The sequence below is a fragment of the Panthera pardus genome, unplaced genomic scaffold (genome assembly GCF_024362965.1).
Source record: "Panthera pardus isolate Hobbes unplaced genomic scaffold, ASM2436296v1 HiC_scaffold_10, whole genome shotgun sequence".
Taxonomy (NCBI): Eukaryota; Metazoa; Chordata; class Mammalia; order Carnivora; family Felidae; genus Panthera; species Panthera pardus.
Window position 1 is genome coordinate 27,034,044 of NW_026526655.1, and position 13,592 is coordinate 27,047,635.

Sequence of the window (13,592 nt, forward strand, 5' to 3'; positions counted from 1 at the left end):
TGCCAGGTTGTTTGTTTGTTTGTTTATTTATTTATTTATTTATTTATTTATTTGGTCATTTGAAACTTCTGCCATATTTCAATTAAAAAAAGCTTTACAAAGTATTGCATCAAGTTATGCTATTTAACACTTGGATATCTGGCTCATTTAGTTATGTAGACTATAATTCAGTAATACGTCTTCATCGTAATGACACAGGAATCCTTTATGGATTAATTTATTTTAAGACTTCCTAATTTCTCTCTGACATTCCTCCTTAAAGAATAAAGTTCTTCAGTTTAAATAAAAATATATATATATTAAAAATATAAAATATATCAGAATTTGATTATGTTACATATTTGAAGATCTATTTAGTCCCACCTTATGCATATGAAAACAAGAATCTACAGGCATACTGTTTGAACCTTATTTCAGTATATGTCATGTGCATAAATAAAATATTAAAGCAAATGGCTATGAGCCAAAAAATCTACTAGGAAAAAAAGGTAGTATATTGTGGTTACTATGAAGGACTTTGGGCCAGACTTGTATTGGTTGCCCAGTTGGAATCTCTGTTCATCCATCCATAAAATGGAGACCATACCCACCTCCCAGGATTGTGGAGAGAGTTAAAACAAGATAACCTACATTAGAGGCTAAGGGTAATTATCTAGCACATAGTTAATAACAAAAAACCATAGCTTTATTAATAAAAATAAATGACAAGAAAAAATAGCATTCTCTAAAACTATCATGACTCTAGAAGTTTCTCTATACATTAGGAAATGATGTCATACTAGTCCATGATGAGCAACAAAGCGTTTAAGAAGACTATGACATCATTTCTAGGATAACAGAGGGAAAGAAAGAGACAGAAAGAGAAGGCCTCCTCCCCACTGCTGCAGCAAAATCTTGGCTGAAGACATGAAGAGCAATAAACAACGTCAAGCTTGGGAGTAGTATTTAGGAAGCATCCTTAAAGCAAAACTCATGCTGCAGTTTGGCACCCTTCCCTTGCTGATGAAAGTGAAAAGGGACATTTTAAAAATTCTTTCCATTTTAACCTAAAACTGGAAAAATTCTTTTCTATATAACTTGGAGAAATTTCCACACATGGTTCGCCTGATTTTCTACCTGATATTAATTATCTAATTAATTATTTTTATTAATTAGAGACAATATAATGAATATTTTGGGTAGATGAAAAAAAAAAGAAGTACCAAATGTCTGTTTTACAGTGTGTAATCTCATGAAAAACAAGAACAGAAAAGTAACAGAGGAAAAATGCTGATGAAACATTTACTCATCAAATAAGTAAATATTTGTTGAACTCCTACTACGCTCCAGGCACTATTTTATGTGCTGTAGATATCAGTGAAAAAAATCAGTGAAATAATTAACCAATGTCAAGACAAGCTTGATTCGCAAAACCGTGATACAGATCCCTGACTCTCTTCGAGTCCAAAAGTCAAATTTAATTCTGATCTGACGCCATAACAGTCTATTTCAATAAACCCTAGTTGATGACACAAAGTCTGTCAACACACCCCTAGGTATATTTTAAAATGGTCCTAGAAAATGTAGGTACTAAGAGGCTTTAGGTGAGGTAATATGCCACTTTTCCAACACCCAGTTAAATCACAACAGAGCAGATTCGTTCTTTTTAACAATATATTGAATACATTTTTTAGTGGTTAAATAGCAACATCATCCTTTTCCAACTCATGTAAATACCCCAATGTTCAAAATTAATATAATGAGTTGCTAAATGATCCTGCAGATTAGGAAACAGATTCTCACATAAAATATATACTATATGGATTTTGTGAGATGGGAAAATACCAAATAGATTTTTTTTGCACCGAAAATGAAATGTATTCACTACTCTGAGTGAAACCTAAAATGAAAGAATAGTCCCAAGGGTTTTACAATATCCAGGAGGAATAGTTTAGTCCTGTCTGGGGATTCCATACCTGACTCCACTAATTTCTAAGGAAAAAAATGCAATATATTTCCTGTATCTCTGAGACTCGTCTATTAGATTTTTGTTCAATATCTGAAATAATGCAGTTTCCTTTTTTTAGAACACACTGATTTATTGTAATGAATTCATTCTCTTGTGCAAAAATATTATGTGATATCGCCTACACTCTGGAAGGGTGGTTACAGTGGCATCTGCCCCTTCCTTCTCTCCCACAATAACTACCCACATTACCAAGGCTCTTAGTAAGTGCTTGTGGAATGAATAAATTAAGGGCCTCATAATACACACTGCAGAGAAAATTAAACGAGGACAATGCATTCATCTCCTTCAACTGGTACAAATATTCACACTCACAGATGTACACTCACATACTTCTGGCATTTCAGGATCTGTCGTTGAACATTAGCTATTTCCCAAGTACATTAAAAAAAAAAAAAAACTTCACTGCATAAAAGATTTCAGACCGATAATCTTGAGAGGAAATACTATGTGAATGCCAAAGAAAGATTTAAGAGATGTTATTGATCTTCTCAGCAAGGCAGAAAATGTCTTCCATTTTTGGAAGGCAAATTTCAAATATAGCTTTTCTTGACATGAGTGTATGTTGAAGTCAGAGGTAATCTTAAGGAATTAAACAAAGGTAATACCTGTAATTGCCATCTCCAGTCAATACACATCGTGATGCTGAATTTGAAAATTAATATTTTTCATGTAAGGCATAAGGCCCAGGATCAATGGATTCAACTTGATTTCATGGCAAGATGAAGGATTACTTTCTTATGCCAATAAAGCATATGTAATATCAGTTCTTTTAATAACCGACAACCTCAGCCTTTAAACATGGTGCTGAAGACTGAAGCATCAGTGAAGAAGTTACAATATTTTATTCGCAAAACCTAACAATACTGAGTCATTCCTAAGCTCTTGTCTCTAGCGCTCATTCTACCTGGGAATTTACCAGCGTTTCATTTACCAGTTTAAAAATATCACTTATTAGCAGGATTCCCTCAGATAAAAATCATTACTTTAGTATAGTTCTGTTAAAAATCAAATGACTGAATTTTCATTAAGATAGAGAATTTTGGACATTTTTTTTTAGCTGCTATCATAATAAAAATCCAAAAATAAGCCAGACATATTGATATTTGTTAACAACTTGCAACACAGGCAAAAGATATAATTCTTTAAACGTCTTATAATCAAAAAAGCCTTGGATAATGGCATTCTCTGCCTGGGGAATCATACATGCTACAGACAATGATCAACGTAGGCTTAAGGATAAAAGATCAACCATAGACAGATTAATTTAAATAAAAACATTCCAAATCTTTCCCGATTTTCCCTCATTTAAACACCCAAACAAAACATGTGGTACCTTTTAATTTTCTGAATGAGTAGTTCCCAATCAATGTTTCTTCGGTTAGAGACAACAAGCTGAAGAATCTACTGAAACAAAACACAAGAAAAAAAATACATATACAGATTTGTTAACTAAATATTGAAAATTGTAACTCACCAGTAAGCAAATGTATTCTTTATAATCCAGATAATAAATCTATGTCTTGAGATCTGTAGTACAAAAAATGCAGTACTTGAATTTTTAGGAAGCTCAGTAATGAATTTTAAAGCATTTTACTTTGAGATCCCATCAAGCAGATCCTTTGAAAAATGGATTAAAAATAGGACAAAATAAAATTTAAAAAAACCCCAAAAAACCAAAAAACCCAAACCATTACCAGTGAATATGCAGCGATACCACCCAAGTCTAGCCTTTGAGGTTTGCTGCAGAATCCTTCTCCCGGAGCATTATCTCTACGGGCTGGCTCTAGCTCTCTAGCTCCAGACAGACGCAGTCTGCAAGCCACCAGCTCCTGTCTGTGTGTGTCGGGGAAAGGGAAGCTGCAAATTAGAAAAAGTCCCCGCAGTGGCGAAAAGGAAAATAAGGCGAGTGGGAGAGGGAGAGAGAGCTCACTAGCCTCAGAATTTTCGAGAATGATGACAAGCCACCCAGCTCCGCCATCATTCACTGACAATAAGATGCAGCTCTGGCTTATGATTTAGCGGTTTACCATAGGGGCTTCTGGTATCAAATGCCTGACAGGCATTTTAATTGCCTCCATCCAAGTGTGTCCCCAGGAGTCGAGTCTATAAGCCTATGAATGTCATCGTCTGGTCTCCTTTGTGTTAATGCCAGACACACACACACACACACACACACACACACACACACACACTGCTTAAATAGAGAGGCAGTTTCCCGGCATATAGGATTACAAATAAATCTGGCTACACAAACTGGACATGACTAAATGGTAGTTTATGGGAATTTTTATCATCTGCATTAATGACATCAGAGGTTGTTTGATGTTTTGTCATTGGCTGTTAATTGCAATATTTTAAAAACTCAGTATCACATATTGCTTACTTATATTCCAAAATAAATAACTGTGCCCAATAGAAAAATGCATATATGTATTTGTATTTTCAGAGGGGAAATTCAATCCCCTTTTAACTGTGATAATTACACACTTGGCAATTTTTCCTTACGAGAGAGAATACTGCAAAAAAACAAAGAGGACTGGAAAACCAGGGTTGATGTGTGATTTCTGTGGGCAATCTATTTTATTCCGTTTACATACAGAAGCAAAAGGAAGTGGCAAGGAGCTTGAGAACTGGGACTTTACTGTCCCCAAGGGCCAAGGCAGGGAACTGAATCTCTGGCATAATCAGTATCCCCTTTATGTTAGCAACTGAAATGAACAGTTGACTATCCCTGTTTTACGGTGCCCTTTATGTAGGGAGGTTGCATGTGGAATAATTCCTTGAATTTATTGCCTGGACAAAAGAGCTGGGGAAAATGTTAATAAATAAATTAATTTTTATAGCACTGTTAGCTTCCTGCATCAGTGAATAGAACAAAATTCGATGTATACCAAAAGGGCTGGCTCTGAAGGAGGTTGCCAGGAGGGAGCATCACCATGGTTACCGGAAACAGAAAGTACTGAGAAAAATAAGGTGATGATAGAGAAAAGAGGAGACTCCAGTGGAGGAAATTTAGAGACCAAGGGATATGCTTCATTCTTTGCCTTCTGGAAAGAACTGTCTCTATCAGTTTTACATTCTATTTTGAACACATTAAGATGAATTTACATCCTCCATTAGCCACCTTTCTTCTCCACTTTTTGATCACTAGCTAATTTTGCTTTCATAAATATTCAAATTACGGTTCTTTTGTACAACATGGTTCCTACTTCTCCTTGCTTCTGTCCATATTCTGGATTCACAGACACCACTCAACCTAGTCCACACCCTTTGTCTCATAGGTGAGGAAGCAGAAGCCCAGGGAATCTGACCAAGGTCACAAAGCAGGCTGGAGATCCAGCAGAAATACCATCCCAGTTTCCTATCTCAGGTGCCCTGCTTTAATTCTTCCAGCAAGTGATTTTCATGCCCTGCTCTGTCCCGTTCTGTTTGCAAGCAAAAGCGATTCCAGAAACATCCTTTGTCTTTGATTTTGTAAGCTTTCCTTTACTTGCTAAAGCAGTGATCTTCCTCTTTAAAATATGTTCCAATAATTCTGAGACGAGTCTTGCTTAATAGCTGTGCTGTACTGTATTGGGGGTCTGAAGAATCTGGGGTAATTATGTCACTGCTTTTCTTTCATTTCCAGCCCGACAACCAGATGAATCCAGCATGATTACCCTTTTGTGAACCTATCTTGTTGAGCCTGAACTTAATCATCATATACTAGGCACTCTATCATCCCCGGCAGGCATTGTTCTTTCTGCAAGCATGAAATCGGGCAAACTCAGCTGTTTTCCCAAGGTTCCCCTACTTTGTGTAGTTTCATGAAGTTACCCAAAATAATGAAACTGGAAAACTGGGAGCCCAAGTTAAAAAAAAAAAAAAAAATTTAAGAGATCTTTCACTCAAAAACCACCACTGGGGGGCGCAATATTTGTTAAAATCTTTCTGAGTCAGCAAAAATTGTGATTAGGATTTTGACCTTGCTGTTTTACTGTGTTTATTTCCTTCATAAAATGTTCTTTCAATATTCAGTTCTTATAACTCATTGCTTTTAGGTTAACTCATCCATAGGTAGGATCAGTTTGATTTTTCTGATGTCTGAAATACAGTTGCTGTCATTACTATTGTCCTCTGCCCCCAGTATGTCAACCACAAAATAAAGAAATAACATTAAAAAATATGATTACCCTAGTAAAATTACGAGAGAGTTCAGATTTCAGTTAACCTTACATAGTGGTTAGACATCTTCTCCTCCAAAAAGTGTTTCTTAAATATGATCTTTCTGTTAATTGTCTATTTTTCTCTAGTGATTTGGACACTAAAGTTATTTTTTTAAAGAAATGTTTTAATATATTAATTATTGATAATATATTGTTAACTTCTAAGCACAAAAAAAAAGATGCATAAGATTGTCATTTCTTCAAACAGAAATATTTTGCCAGAATCTTATAAAGTATACATAATGGTCCTGGTCAGTCTAAAAAAATAGCACAGCTTCAAAAATATTTAGGACTCTTTAGGAGTCATTTAATAGTTGAGAATATTTGCTTTGTCATTGAGAATGAATTGGTAGATTCTTTTTCTTTTCTTTTTCTTTTCATTTGTTAGTGGATGGAAGCAACTATTACTTTAGCATGTGCATTGTATACTAAGCACTATATTTATAATTCTTCTCTTTAATTCTATTCTAAGACCACAAGATGGCAGATAATTGAGAGCCTTTCATGACATTTTATATTTTTTATATTTGTGCTTATGAGCCTAAACTGTATTGCTTTCCTTCCCTTTTTTCTCTTTGACAATATTCTAGACCTTCACTTAGTACCATTCATCAGTTTAACCAATTTTGATGACATACAGACATATATTTCAAACACTTGATAGGTATGGGGGAAAAACAACATTTCCTTCTCCAGGAACTTCAACTATAGTGGAGAGGACATAAAAGTAAGCAGGAATCTAAGCTAACACTTCATTTTCTACCTTTGATGACACACTTTGTCTCTGCCTGTCTGTTAAAATCTACTTCATCTCAGATCCTGATGGTTAAGAATCTGATTTAACTACATCCCCAAATTCAGTTAGCTTAGCCCTATGGCTCTTCTGGAAGACCCTTAGTTTTACTCCCTAGATACAGTGGTCTGTATATTTGTGTATCACTCTTGGAGTTCTTTAGGAATGAATAATGGAGGTATTTCTTCCTTACCTCCTTGAAGCCTTTGCTCACATATCATCTTCCCAGCCAGGGCTTTCCTGACTACTATGATGAAAACTGCAACCATGTCTCCCACAGCCTTCATCCCTGCTCCTGCTTCCCTTTTTCCACAGCACTTACCACTGTCTATCACACCATAAACCTGTATTTATTATGTTATTATTTACTACCTGCCTCATTCTGCTAGTTCTGTGAGGGAAATCATCTTTACACGTTTGGGATACATGTATCCCACACGTTTGGGATACACGCTGGTGTATCCAAAGCACCCAAAACAGTGGCTGGGAACATAGTAACATTCAAAAAAAAATATATATATATTTTTAATGAGTAAATGTGAAAATCACATTAGCAGATGAATTGAAGCATTTAAGCACAAGAAAATTCTTTGTGTTCTATATTGATTTCCTTGTTCCATATATTCAGTCTTCCTTATGAATATTGTATTTTATTTGTATTATAAATCATTTTTCCCATGGAATCAATATTTTTTATTATTTCCATTAAAGGATATACATTTATTTAACATAGGGACTTGTCTCCTGCTTTCTTTGAATTCTCCAATGTTCCTAGCACAGGATTATCAGCTCTTAAACGCTAAGACAGATATTGTTTGATAAATAATACTTCTATTGGTGTTAAATATGCTAACATTTAATCTTTAGATTATTTAAATAAAATTAGAATAGTTAATAAATCAATGCTGCCTTATGGCCAAAATGCTTAGAAATGTCTTTTAATTTTTTAAATGTATTTTTTATTATTTTTTAATATGAAATTTCTTGTCAAATTGGTTTCCATACAACACCCAGTGCTCATCCCAACAGGTGCCCTCCTCATTGCCCATCACCCACTTTCCCCTCCCCCTACCCCCCATCAACCCTCAGTTTATTCTCAGTATTTAAGAGTCTCTTAGGTTTGTCTCCTTCCCTCTCTGTAACTTCCCTTCCCCCCTTCTCCCCCCAGAAGACCTTCCCCCCGGTCTTCTGTTGAGTTTCTCAGGATCCACATAAGAGTGAAAACATATGGTATCTGTCTTTCTCTGTATGACTTATTTCACTTAGCCTAACACTCTCCAGTTCCATCCACGTTGCTGCAAAAGGCCAGATTTCATTCTTTCTCATTGCCAAGTAGTATTCCATTGTATATATAAACCACAACTTCTTTATCCCTTCGTCAGTTGATGGACATTTAGGCTCTTTCCATAATTTGGCTATTGTTGAGAGTGCTGCTATAAACATTGGGGTACAAGTGCCCCTATGCATCAGCACTCCTGTATCCCTTGGGTAAATTCCTAGCAGTGCTATTGCTGGGTCATAGGGTAGATCTATTCTTAATTTTTTGAGGAACCTCCACACTGTTTTCCAGAGTGGCTAATTTTTTTTTAATTTAAAAATAATTCTAAGATTTTATTTTTAAGTAATCTCTACATCCAACGTGGGGCTCGGACCCACAAGCCCCAGATCAAGAGTCACATGCTCTACCGACTGAGCCAGTCATGCGCCCTTGAAGTAGCTTTTTATAAATTGACTATAATTACTATACTTGGCACTTAAAAAAATTAATAATAGAAATAATAATTATACTTTTACCTTATACTCTGAAATTTGTCATTCGAAATATAAGCAGATATCTGAGTATCTTACAAATTATATAACATCCAAATTCACTGCACACTGTTTTGCCTTATTTATCACAGATGGCATCTCTTCTTTGAACAAATTTTGTCCACACAAAAGTATCCTGTGGTCAGACTCCGTGTCCCAGCACCCTGCCTGCCTTAAGACAGACCTACTGAGTCAGGATTTCCATGGAATGGGCCTGAAGCCTGTGTACTCCAGGTGACTTGAATGCCCGGAAAACCTGGGGAAATGCTACTTCCAGGGTGTCCTCCTTCAAAGAAAGTCTAGAAAACTTGGGTGTTTTGGTGGCAGATTGAGTCTATGCTAATCAGAGGTAACCAAACTGCTCATGAAGCGTCAGTAGATATGGTTAATGGATGCTTCAGTTGTTTATAAAGATTCAAAAAACATGTGTTAATGTAAAAAAAAAAAGTACACTGTGGTCAGACAAAAATCAAAAAGAAAAAAAAGTGTCACAATTAGTGTATCTGCCTGAATTATATGAAATGTTGAAGTTCCATTACCTTTTAACCTATAAGATAGCAATTTCATATTGTTCAACAATACCTGGAGAAGTCATAAAAAGGAAACCGAACTGAGTAGAGAACTGTACAAAATGTCCCAGTCTCTAGGCAAAGGCAAGTCTTCAATAGCCACTAAATAAAATATGACAAGTTTCAAATTCAATATGTGACACTTTCCAGAATATTACAAATTATGAGAAGCATAGGCCCCAATACTACTGATTGCTTTTAAGGCCATGAGGCTCTATGATTCATGTGAGGATCTGAAAATCTTCTAGAAATGTTTCTTGAATTCTTTGACAAATTCTACAGTAAGTCTCTGGATTTCATTTCTTAAAAATGCCTAGGCAAACAGATTCAATGTAATATCAGCAGTGCAAGACATATGTTCTAGGGGATTCCTGATTTATTTGTGGGATGAATAACTGGTTGGGAGGTAAAAGACAATCCCTAAGCACCCAAAGGACACATTTATGTAAATTACTCACATGATGTTCTTTTGTTTTCATAACAAACTATAAAAATTATTAACATAAACAAAGCTGAATTATCTTTATAAAAAATAAATAACCAATATCTTCAGAAATTCATATATAGGATTTTGAGAGCAGATAATGGGCAAACTTATTATAGAAGGATAAAAATCCCTTCCCCCACAATAAAATCTTTAAATCACTTGACTCTTGCCCCTAAATTCTTCTTGTTATGATTAAAGAGGATGAACTACATTCATCAGCTTGTTGTGTGCTTCATCTTTCATTGACTTTCACTAGGTACTCTATGCTACTGAGCTGGATTTTGACTTATCCAAAATTTGAAAACAGATTGATAGTGTTCAGGCCTCAACTTCCATAATTATTCACCTTTTTAATATTTATATTAATTGTCTCTTCACATACAACCCAGTAGAAAAAATTTTAGGGGAGCCTGGTGGCTCAGTCAGTTGACCATCCAACTCTTGATTTCAGCTCAGGTCATGATCCCAGGATTGTGGGATTTAGCCCCGTATCCAGCCCTGCACTGAGAGTGGAGCCTTCTTAAGATATTCTCTTTCTCTCTTTCTCTCTCTCTCAAATAAAAAGAAAATTTTAAATTTTTAAAAATAAAAACTTTTAAGCCAAGATACTTAGTATTTTCACTGAATTTAGATAGAGTGAATCAGAAATGGAGTATGTTTATAAAGAAGCAAAGAGCATACTTACATATGGGTCACCTACAGTCATCTTTGCCATCTTCACTGTGATTTGGATTAGACTTGACCCATACTGGGAAGGATGAATATATTCTAAGCACGTAGGGTGAGGAGTAAGGCAACATAACTGGACTACTTTCCGTTTGCTCTTGTATCATGTTTTAATCCTCTGAGTCATCAGGATCAGAGTTTGGCTTCACAATTTCATTTTAAATCTTAGTGTGGTGATTTTTTTTCTAAAATTCAGTTATATTCTTATCCAAATATAAGCACAAAATACATTTCAAATTATTTTGGGGTTATGCACCATTTTTAACCTCAGAAATATTCATCTTTCACTGGCAATTTTTCACAGGCAGTTTCAAAAATGATATGCTCTTGTTTTTCTTTATTCCATTAGTACTCTGATTTCACTCATTAAGGTGAAGCCAAAAAAAGATGATGTAAATAGAGAAAGGAAAGAGAAGTTTTTCCAATTGTCAGCACCCAAAATACAGTCTGACTGCTATTTAGTGAAATAGCTAGCTTAAAGGCCATATTTAAGTTGTGTATGCCATCACCACCAAGGCTTAGGAAATGACAGTTACCCCAAGTTCTATTCCGCTCATATACTTTCATCAAAGTAAACGGAACTAAACTTCTTTTTGCAAAACAGTGTTATGTGAACTTCAATTCTGAAAAATAATTGCTAGTTCAATTCATCAAGTTATAATCTCATTACACTTGAAGAACTATGTTGGGAATAAAATTCTCCAGGTACTGAAAACTATAATGGCAGAACAACTGAAACTCTAACCCACCGCTGGTGGGAGAACAAGCTAGTATAGACCCTTTTGAAACTTCTTTGGCAAGACTTAGTAAAGTAAAATGTAAGTCTACCTCATCAGCCAGTAATTCCATTTCTAGGTATATACTCAAGAGAACTGAATACATATGCCTATCTAAATACGTTTTTGGAAATGTTCTTAGTAGCTTTATTCATAACATCATGAAATTAGACACCACTCAAATGCTCAACAATAGTAGAAGCTGTTACAGTATATTCATACAATGGATTAGCACAGTGAAAAAAATAAAGAATAAAAAAGGATTACTGTTACATGCAAGTACACTGATGGATCTCATAGGCATAATGATAAGTAAAAGATACAGACACAAAAGAGGACATACTGTTTTACTCCATTTATATGCAATTCAAGAACAGACAAAACTAATGTTCAGAAATAGAAGTCAGAATAGTGTTTACCTCTATGGGGATTAAGATAAAGGGTAGTACTGACTAAGAAGAAGTACAATGCGTCTTGACATGGGTGGCTGTGACATGTTGAGGGGGGTGTACAATCGTGATGCATGTGCTTTATTAAGGTATATTATACCTCAATAATAATAATAACAATAGCAATAAAATACTATGATGCCAATGGTTTAGAAATTCTGTTTATAGCACATTTTAGGATCCACAGTGAACATTCTGCAAAGGGTTCTGGTATGAACATACATACTCAGGTGTGGAACCATGGCCTCATAAATGAAGGCCCTATGAGTATTATGTGTTTGTTAAATAAACGAACTGCAAGAACATTTCACGTGGGCTTTTAATAAATAAATAGGAAACAGTGAACTAAAAAACTGTATAGTAAAATGTGTATCTCAGAAATTTAGTAACATGTGAAAATACTTGTCTATAGCAATACCTACTCAACTACACTGTGATGACCAAAGCATGGACAGGTGAGGTGCCTTTTATACTGTCCCTTTCACGCAAATCCCTTGCCTATTGACACCCAGCATAATCACTAGTTTTCTTCAAAATCATCTACTTCTTTGCTACCAACCAAAATCTTAGACTTCCTGTTTTGTCCATTTAATGTTCTGCCCTCTTTTATAAAAAGGCTTCCAGAACAGCTCCAGTACACACTTTGCTTTCTCAGAATCACCCTGATATCAAATAAAATAAAATAAAATAAAACAAAATCACCATGATGCTATAATGACTGATATTATATATGGCCTTGGGCTAGTCTTATGTTGTTTATATTCATTTATTTATTCTAATATTGACCGATTAAAAAGCATAAGACACAATTGTAATATAAATGCTTAAGTACCTATAATGTGCCAACCTCTTTGAACACATTGTTTTATTTAGGGGCGCCTGGGTGGCTCAGTTGGTTAAGCATCTGACTTCAGCTCAGGTCATGATCTCACAGTTCGTGAGTTCAAGCCCCGTGTCACGCTCTGTGCTGACAGCTCAGAGCCTGGAGCCTACTTTGATTCTGTCTCCCTCTCTTTCTGCCCCTCTCCATTCGCTGTCTCTCTCTAAAAAATAAATAAAACATTTAAAAATAAATAAATAGAACACATTGTTTTATTTCACAACTCTGAGAGTTATGAACCTCCACTTTACAACTGAGGTAAGAGTCCAATTAGGTTTAGTTATATGCCACGCACACAGCCGGTAAGTGGTGAAGCAGAAATTCAATCCCTGGACTTCTGAGTTAATTAGTTTGTAATCCACCTTAACAATTCTAAGGTGTCATCAGAAGAGAGGAGCTAAACTGAACATAGAAATAATAATTTTTCATTTTTCTAGGTCAGGTACTTTAAGACAGACTATACTACTCTAAGTGTGCATAAAAGAGATAGTCTTAGAAATAAAAAATTTTACTTTCAGAATTATTTCAGTTTCCATCAGTTCATATATAAATGAGGAAACACAAGCATTCCTGTAGTTAAGGAAGACACTGTAATTTTATCTACTATCTATCTGGTCTAATCTTGACAGAGTGACATGTGTGAGATATATGCTCACGTGGTTTTTAAGAACTTCATTGATAATTTGGGTTTATTGTGCACATTTTTAACCTCTTGTTGAAATTAACATATGTCTTAAAAATATAGATTACAGGGGTGCCTGGGTGGCTCAGTCGGTTAAGGGTCTGACTTCAGCTCAGGTCATGGTCTCATGGTTTGTGAGTTTGAGCCCCGCATCAGGCTTTATGCTAATAGCTCAGAGCCTGGAGCCTGCTTTGGATTCTGTGTCTCC

At 35.4% G+C, this 13,592-nt stretch overlaps 1 protein-coding gene across 42 annotated transcripts in view; it reads right to left on the bottom strand.

Moving 5' to 3' along the window:
• The window catches only part of MAP2 (microtubule associated protein 2), a 281,261-nt gene that overhangs the window by 135,541 nt on the left and 132,128 nt on the right, over positions 1 to 13,592 (bottom strand). For 8 of the 42 annotated variants that reach the window (XM_053905406.1, XM_053905411.1, XM_053905405.1 and 5 more), the window contains exons 1-2: positions 3,703 to 4,004; positions 3,342 to 3,409 (exon numbers count right to left, since the gene is read on the bottom strand). The gene's annotated coding sequence lies outside the window, so the exon portion shown is untranslated. Of the gene's footprint in view, positions 1 to 3,341; positions 3,413 to 3,482; positions 3,606 to 3,702; positions 4,007 to 4,035; positions 4,160 to 13,592 lie in introns of those variants that run through there. The other 34 variants (XM_019446157.2, XM_019446151.2, XM_019446164.2 and 31 more) reach the window with 14 other exon arrangements.